We start from the raw sequence: 6,000 nt of genomic DNA, 5'->3' as shown, positions 1-6,000 counted from the left end.
GTCGTCTGAATGTATTTTTATATTCTCCTACAACTTGTTTTTCTAATTCCCTTCTACTTGATTGCCTCCCTTAAGGGGGTGTCTGTCCTCCCCCCCACCCCACTTTTTTTTTTGCGGGATCCTAGTTCCCACTGGACTGCCAGGGAACACCCTGCCATTCCTTTTTATCCAGCACAACTCTCTTGAATAGGGAGATGTGCACCTGTCAACCAACCATCCCACTAGACGTTCAGGCTCTTTCAAGGTTTTCACCGAAATGCTGTTGCAATGAACTTGCTTGTTTGTGTCTCTTTGGGTTCTTGCGTTTCTCTAGAAAAAGCTACCCAGAAATGGAAGTACTAGATCAAAGAGAATGCCTATTGCCAATTATAACATTCCCCATACCTTTGCCAATACCAGACAATATCAGTCCTGAAGCCAGTTGGATGGTTAAAGAAATGACAGATGGGACAGGCTGGTTAAAGAAACAGATGGGACAGGAGGAGAACGCACGAGATAAGCCTGAAGCGGTGGTGATAAAGGGCAAGAAGAGCCCGGAGAGGCGTTCATGAACACCCCTTCTCACAAAGGGAACAGCTCTCCCGTCCGCCCTTCGACTTCCGCCACAGACCAGCGCGCGAGGACGGCTGCCGCGTGCCCGCCGCAGGGGCGTGTCCTGCGCAGGCCCCGCCCCCGCTGCGTGCGCACGTCGGGCTGCTTGCTAGGCTGCGGCGGTCGCGGCGCCAGAGCGAGTCGCTGACTTACGCGCGGACGCGGTGCTGACGGACGCTGGAGCGGACTTGCGGCGGGTGAGTGTCGGTGCCCTGCAGGGCCTTCCTCGGGGCTTCTCCGCGAGCCTGGCCACCCCTGGCTCTCGGGAACTCGGCTCGGCCGACACGGCCCGCCGCTCCCCGGCGCCCGCCTGAGGAAGCCCGGACGGGCCGGGGCGAGGGGCGGCCAGGGGCCGGGAGGGAGGACCTCGCTTCCCAGACGGCGTTTCAGAGGCCCGGGGAGGGAGGCCTGAGCCGCTCGTAGGCGTTGGTCCGCGTGGGGCACACCCCCTGCCGGCGTCTCCTGCGCCCCACAGGAGGTGACCCGACCCCCGGGTCGCCGCGGGAGGACTTGGCGTTCCCGCCGGGCCTGCAGCCTCTGGCCCCCCAGCCAGCACGTCGGTCCACTTTGGGCCGGCGAGGACCCAGACCTAGCTTGGCGTCCGAGAGTCGTACCCGGGCTCTTGGCGCGGACCGGGCTCTGACCTTCCTCCTCCTGACTCACCTCTGCCTAAAGGGCCCTTTGAGTCACTGTCGTGACTTCCCTAATGACCCGCGGCCGCCAGGTTGCAAGGGAGCAACGTCAGGGGCAGCTGGTTAGTCTGGCAGGGAGTCTACCTGTCACCTCACAAGCGCGGTGCCCTCGGTGTGTTAATTGCCCTGTAAAAGCTGCCAGGACCGCCGTGTCTTAGCACAAGGCCTGTCAGCGTCTTGTCATTTTAATGACTTCTGGTGAACTGGTTGCTGTGGCCTGTGGCTGTTCATCCTTATCGTGTTGTATCATTGGCTCCCATGACCCGCACCAGGTGGAGCATGGTTGAAAAAAAGAGAGACATCCTATAGTGCTTTAGAGCTCAGGAAGCCCTCTCACTCTTAGTTCAGTTCAGTCGCTCAGTCGTGTCCGACTCTGCGGCCCCATGAATTGCAGCACGCCAGGCCTCCCTGTCCATCACCAACTCCTGGAGTTTACCCAAACTCACGTCCATAGAGTGGGTGATGCCATCCAGCCATCTCATCCTCTGTCGTCCAGTTCTCACTCTCAGCCCCTAACAAAACCCTGTGAGTTGATAGTTTTTCCACTTGTGAAATGGGGTTAATGATGAATGGAATTAAGACGCTTAACCTGCCTCCCACAATCAGGAAAAGGGCACAGGTGGTCTTGTACCCGGTTATCTGCCCCCAGATCCCATGCTTTTTCCTAGAGTGGAAATGAATTTATGTTATTTAAACTAGACAGTCTTCCCCCTCGCCCTAAACTGTCCTCCCAAGTAGAAGGAAACAGGAGCTTACTGGTTTTATGTATTTGAATTTCTGTTATGGCATTAATCAGGGTATTTTGATTAAAATTTTAACTGCCACATTAAAATTTTTAATTTTTCTTTTGTGAGGAGGGGGATAAGAAATATAAATGAGTAATTCTGTGCTTTATTCTTTAGTTTAGTTTTTTGTTTTTTTTTTTTGAAGAAACATCACAAGCTTACCAGAAGCTCTCAGTTCAGTTGGTCATTTCCAAGTTTACTTGGTGAAACTGGGAAAAGTTTTCAAATACAGTAGCTAAGCCAAAGGCTTCCTGAGTAGCTCTGTGGTAAACAATCTGCTTGCTAAGGCAGGAGATGCAGGTTCTATCCCTAGTTTGGGAAGATTCCCTGGAGAAGGAAATTGCAACCCACTCCAGTATTCTTGCCTGGAAAAGACCATGGACAGAGGAGCATGGCTGGCTGTAGACCATGGAGTAGCAAAGAGTCAGACTCAAATGAGCAAATGGGCACTCACGCAGATAAGGCAAAACACTGGTGAGGGTGTGGGGATTTCAAGGACACTCGTTGAGTGACTTCATCTGACTGGGGATGTGAAGGGGAAGAATCTGTGATTTCCCCATTGTCTGACTGGATTTCCTTGTTTCCTTTGCCTGGGCCAGTAAGATGATAGCCTGTGAGTCTCCAGAGTCAGGAATATGAGCTACTCCAGAAATGACAATGCCAAGCATAAGATGAAATACAGAAAGTAAAGTATTCATCACCTTTGGTTTACGCTCGTTGAATCTGTCAAAAAGCAAAACAGCCAGGGCCTTTGGCTACCTTGATTTTTTGGTTTCTTTTGAAAAGCTGACTCTCTTCAGAGAACAGTTGGGCTGTGTATCAGGTTTGCAGCAAAAACCAAAATATCATCCATCTAGGAGGAAGACATTTTTGAATATTGAAATTGTATATTTCAGCATAGTTCCCTGACCAGGATTGGAACCCATGCCCTCAGCTGTGAAATTGTGGTGTCCTAATCATTGGACCACCAGGAAATTCTCCAGTATAAAATTTAGAATGTAGCTATAACTCCTTGGAGAGAAAAGGTGAAAAATTTGAACCATAAATTACCTCCTTGTTTATTACTGGACTAAAAAATTTTGAGTACACACTTAATTCAGTCTCTTATTCTGATAGTACTTAATGGGAGAATTGAGAAATCTGAGTCACATCTCCTTTTGTATCGAACACAGTGAAGGTTATTTGCTTTTTAACTTTATTATATCTGTTAGGTTTGTCTGTGTAAAAGCAGAGGATGAAAACTCTGTCTTTTGTTGTAACCTGAATAATCTCTCAGGATATTTTTGCCCTGCTGAGAAGCAGTGCCATTACTGATTAATTCTTGCCAACAGTGAAGGAGGGGTGCATATCTTCAATTGGAACAATTAGTATAACTGCTTATACTGGGATCTTTCTGTTTTTTATAGTGAAGATATTTCACTCTGGTGACCATTCAGGTACTCTGTGATGTTGTTGACTCCAGTTTGGTTTACTTTTTCATATTGACTTCGTTTATTTACCATAAAATGTCTCCTATTATATTATACATTGTAAAGCCAGTGAAATTTAGCAGTATTGTTGATGGTCTGGTCTAACAATGTTATATATGTTTACAGAATATGCATTACATTTATTCATAAATCCTTTCTATATGACCAGCTTCTTTCTATTTAAGAATAATAATGGTTTTGGAATTCACTGTAGATAATTTAGAGGTGCATAGCTATTGTAAAGGGAGTTCATTTACAATCAGCCCATTAGAGGACTGCATCTTTTTTTTTTAAAACTTTACAAATTGTGTTAGTTTTGCCAAATATCAAAATGAATCCGCCACAGGTATACACGTGTTCCCCACCCTGAACCCTCCTCCCTCCTCCCTCCCCATACCCTCCCTCTGGGTCATCCCAGTGCACTAGCCCCAAGCATCCAGTAACGTACATCGAACCTGGACTGGCAACTCGTTTCATACATGATATTATACATGTTTCAATGCCTTTCTCCCAAATCTTCCCACCCTCTCCCTCTGCAACAGAGTCCATAAGACTCTTCTGTACATCAGTGTCTCTTTTGCTGTCTCATACACAGGGTTATTGTTAGCATCTTTCTAAATTCCATATATATGCGTTAGTATACTGTATTGGTGTTTAATTGTGATCTTGGCTGACTGCAGTGGAGCAAAGGACGCTTTCTGGGTCATCATATCAACCACATCTATAGTCAGACCTTCCTTACAAGATAACATTCTGAACCTTAACTAGGCGTTTCAAAACAGCAGTTAAATTCATGAGGCTCTTTTCAGTGAGCAGGTTTTAATGTCACTTTGATGTAATTTTAGAAGGCTTTTAGCAAACATGCATTTCCCTATGTGATCGTTTTTTTAAACAAATATTTTAATAGTAATTCAAGGGCTGTTTTGTCAGTTTGTTGTTGTTCAGTCACTAAGTCGTGTCTGGCTCTTTGGGACCCCATGGATTGCAACACGCCAGGCTTCCCTGTTCTTCACTATCTCCTAGAGTTTGCTCAAATTCATGTCCATCGAGTCGGTGATGCCATCCAACCATCTCATCCTCTGTTGCCCCCTTCTCCTCCTTCCCTCAGACTTACCCAGCATCAGGGTCTTTTCCAGTGAATCAGCTCTTGCATCAGGGTGGCCAGAGTACTGGAGCTTCAGCATCAGTCCTTCCAATGAATAGTTGGCTTATGGAGTAGGAATTGCATCAGAATTGCATGTCTTCTTGCATTCATTGAGGAGGGTTCTTTTTTCAAATATGTGCTTAAGTATCTCCCTGTGAAAGTCTACAGATACACTGACTTTTTGTTTGCACTTCAAAATGATTGAATTGTTAAGTACAAAATTGAGCTGATTAATCAGTTGGTAACCATTATTTTCACTCATAAACAGCTATTCAGCACTAGATAATGTTTTACATATTCATGTATGTTTTCTAAATACATACATGTTAATTTATATTAGAAAGAGTGACAAATAAATGGTTCATTTCTCCCCCAAAGGAAACTGTGGAGTATTTTTGATCATGAGAAAAACATTTAAACCCCTTGATCTGCAGTTTCTGTGTCTGAAAAATGAAGTTAATACTTGATGAGCCTTCAAGTCTTGGGTGCTTAGAATGCTGTTCTTCAATCTAAGGGGTTTCCAAATCTTTCTGTTTCACGAAGTTAGGGGTTGGGAACTTGTGTTTTTAAAATTTCCCTCATGCTTATTGTTTGGGGCCTCCCTGGACATAAGAGAAAGCAGACTGGCAGGAAGGCAGAGAAGTAGTGACAGGAAAGGATGGATTGCTACGCGCAGTGCCTGCCATCTGCCGTTCTGCCAGAGGCCCAGCAAGTGGGTACTGTCTCCTCTCTGTTGTTGTTGTTTAGTTGCTAAGTTGTTTACAACTCTTTGCGACCCGGTGGATGGTAGCCTGCCAGGCTCCTCTGTCTGTGGGATTTTCAGGCATGAATACTGGATTGGGTTGCCATTTCCTTCTCCAGGGGACAACAAGAGCAACACACGAATAGATTTGTTTCCTTCCCAGGAATATCAATAAGTCTAATTATTGTCATAGTTCTCAGTAACTTTAAAAGGGCTTTGGGGAAGAATGGCCTAAAGAGACAAGTGTCTAGCACCTTGCCAGCCTGACTTCTGCTAAATACCCTCAGCTTCCTTTCTCCCAGCGAGCTCGCTCTCAGTCTTGGAAGCCTCACGTTTCACTGTCTTGTATTATATTCAATTCCATGATTACCTGAGGGCTGTGGGAAGGTGCTGGCATGATTAGAACAATCTGCCATCATGCTTTTAGTTAATCTAGGTGGCTGGCCTGCCTTATCAGTCACTGAGGTGATCCTGTTTATTATGACAAACACTGGGACCCATAGTCTGAACATACAGGTATACTGAAGGAGTTGGTGAGACAGGATATTTGAGTCAGAACAGTCCTGGAAAATCTGGA

At 46.0% G+C, this 6,000-nt stretch overlaps 1 protein-coding gene across 1 annotated transcript in view; it reads left to right on the top strand.

The window, feature by feature from the left end:
* The first annotated feature begins 645 nt into the window (after positions 1-645).
* HMOX2 (heme oxygenase 2) overlaps positions 646-6,000 on the top strand; it is a 28,158-nt gene continuing 22,803 nt past the window's right edge. The window contains exon 1 of the mRNA XM_070362518.1: positions 646-788. The gene's annotated coding sequence lies outside the window, so the exon portion shown is untranslated. The remainder of the gene's footprint in view (positions 789-6,000) is intronic.

This window comes from Bos mutus, chromosome 25 (genome assembly GCF_027580195.1).
Source record: "Bos mutus isolate GX-2022 chromosome 25, NWIPB_WYAK_1.1, whole genome shotgun sequence".
In the NCBI taxonomy this organism is placed as follows: Eukaryota; Metazoa; Chordata; class Mammalia; order Artiodactyla; family Bovidae; genus Bos; species Bos mutus.
Note: the sequence above shows the minus strand (reverse complement) of the source record. Positions and strands in the feature narration are given on the sequence as shown.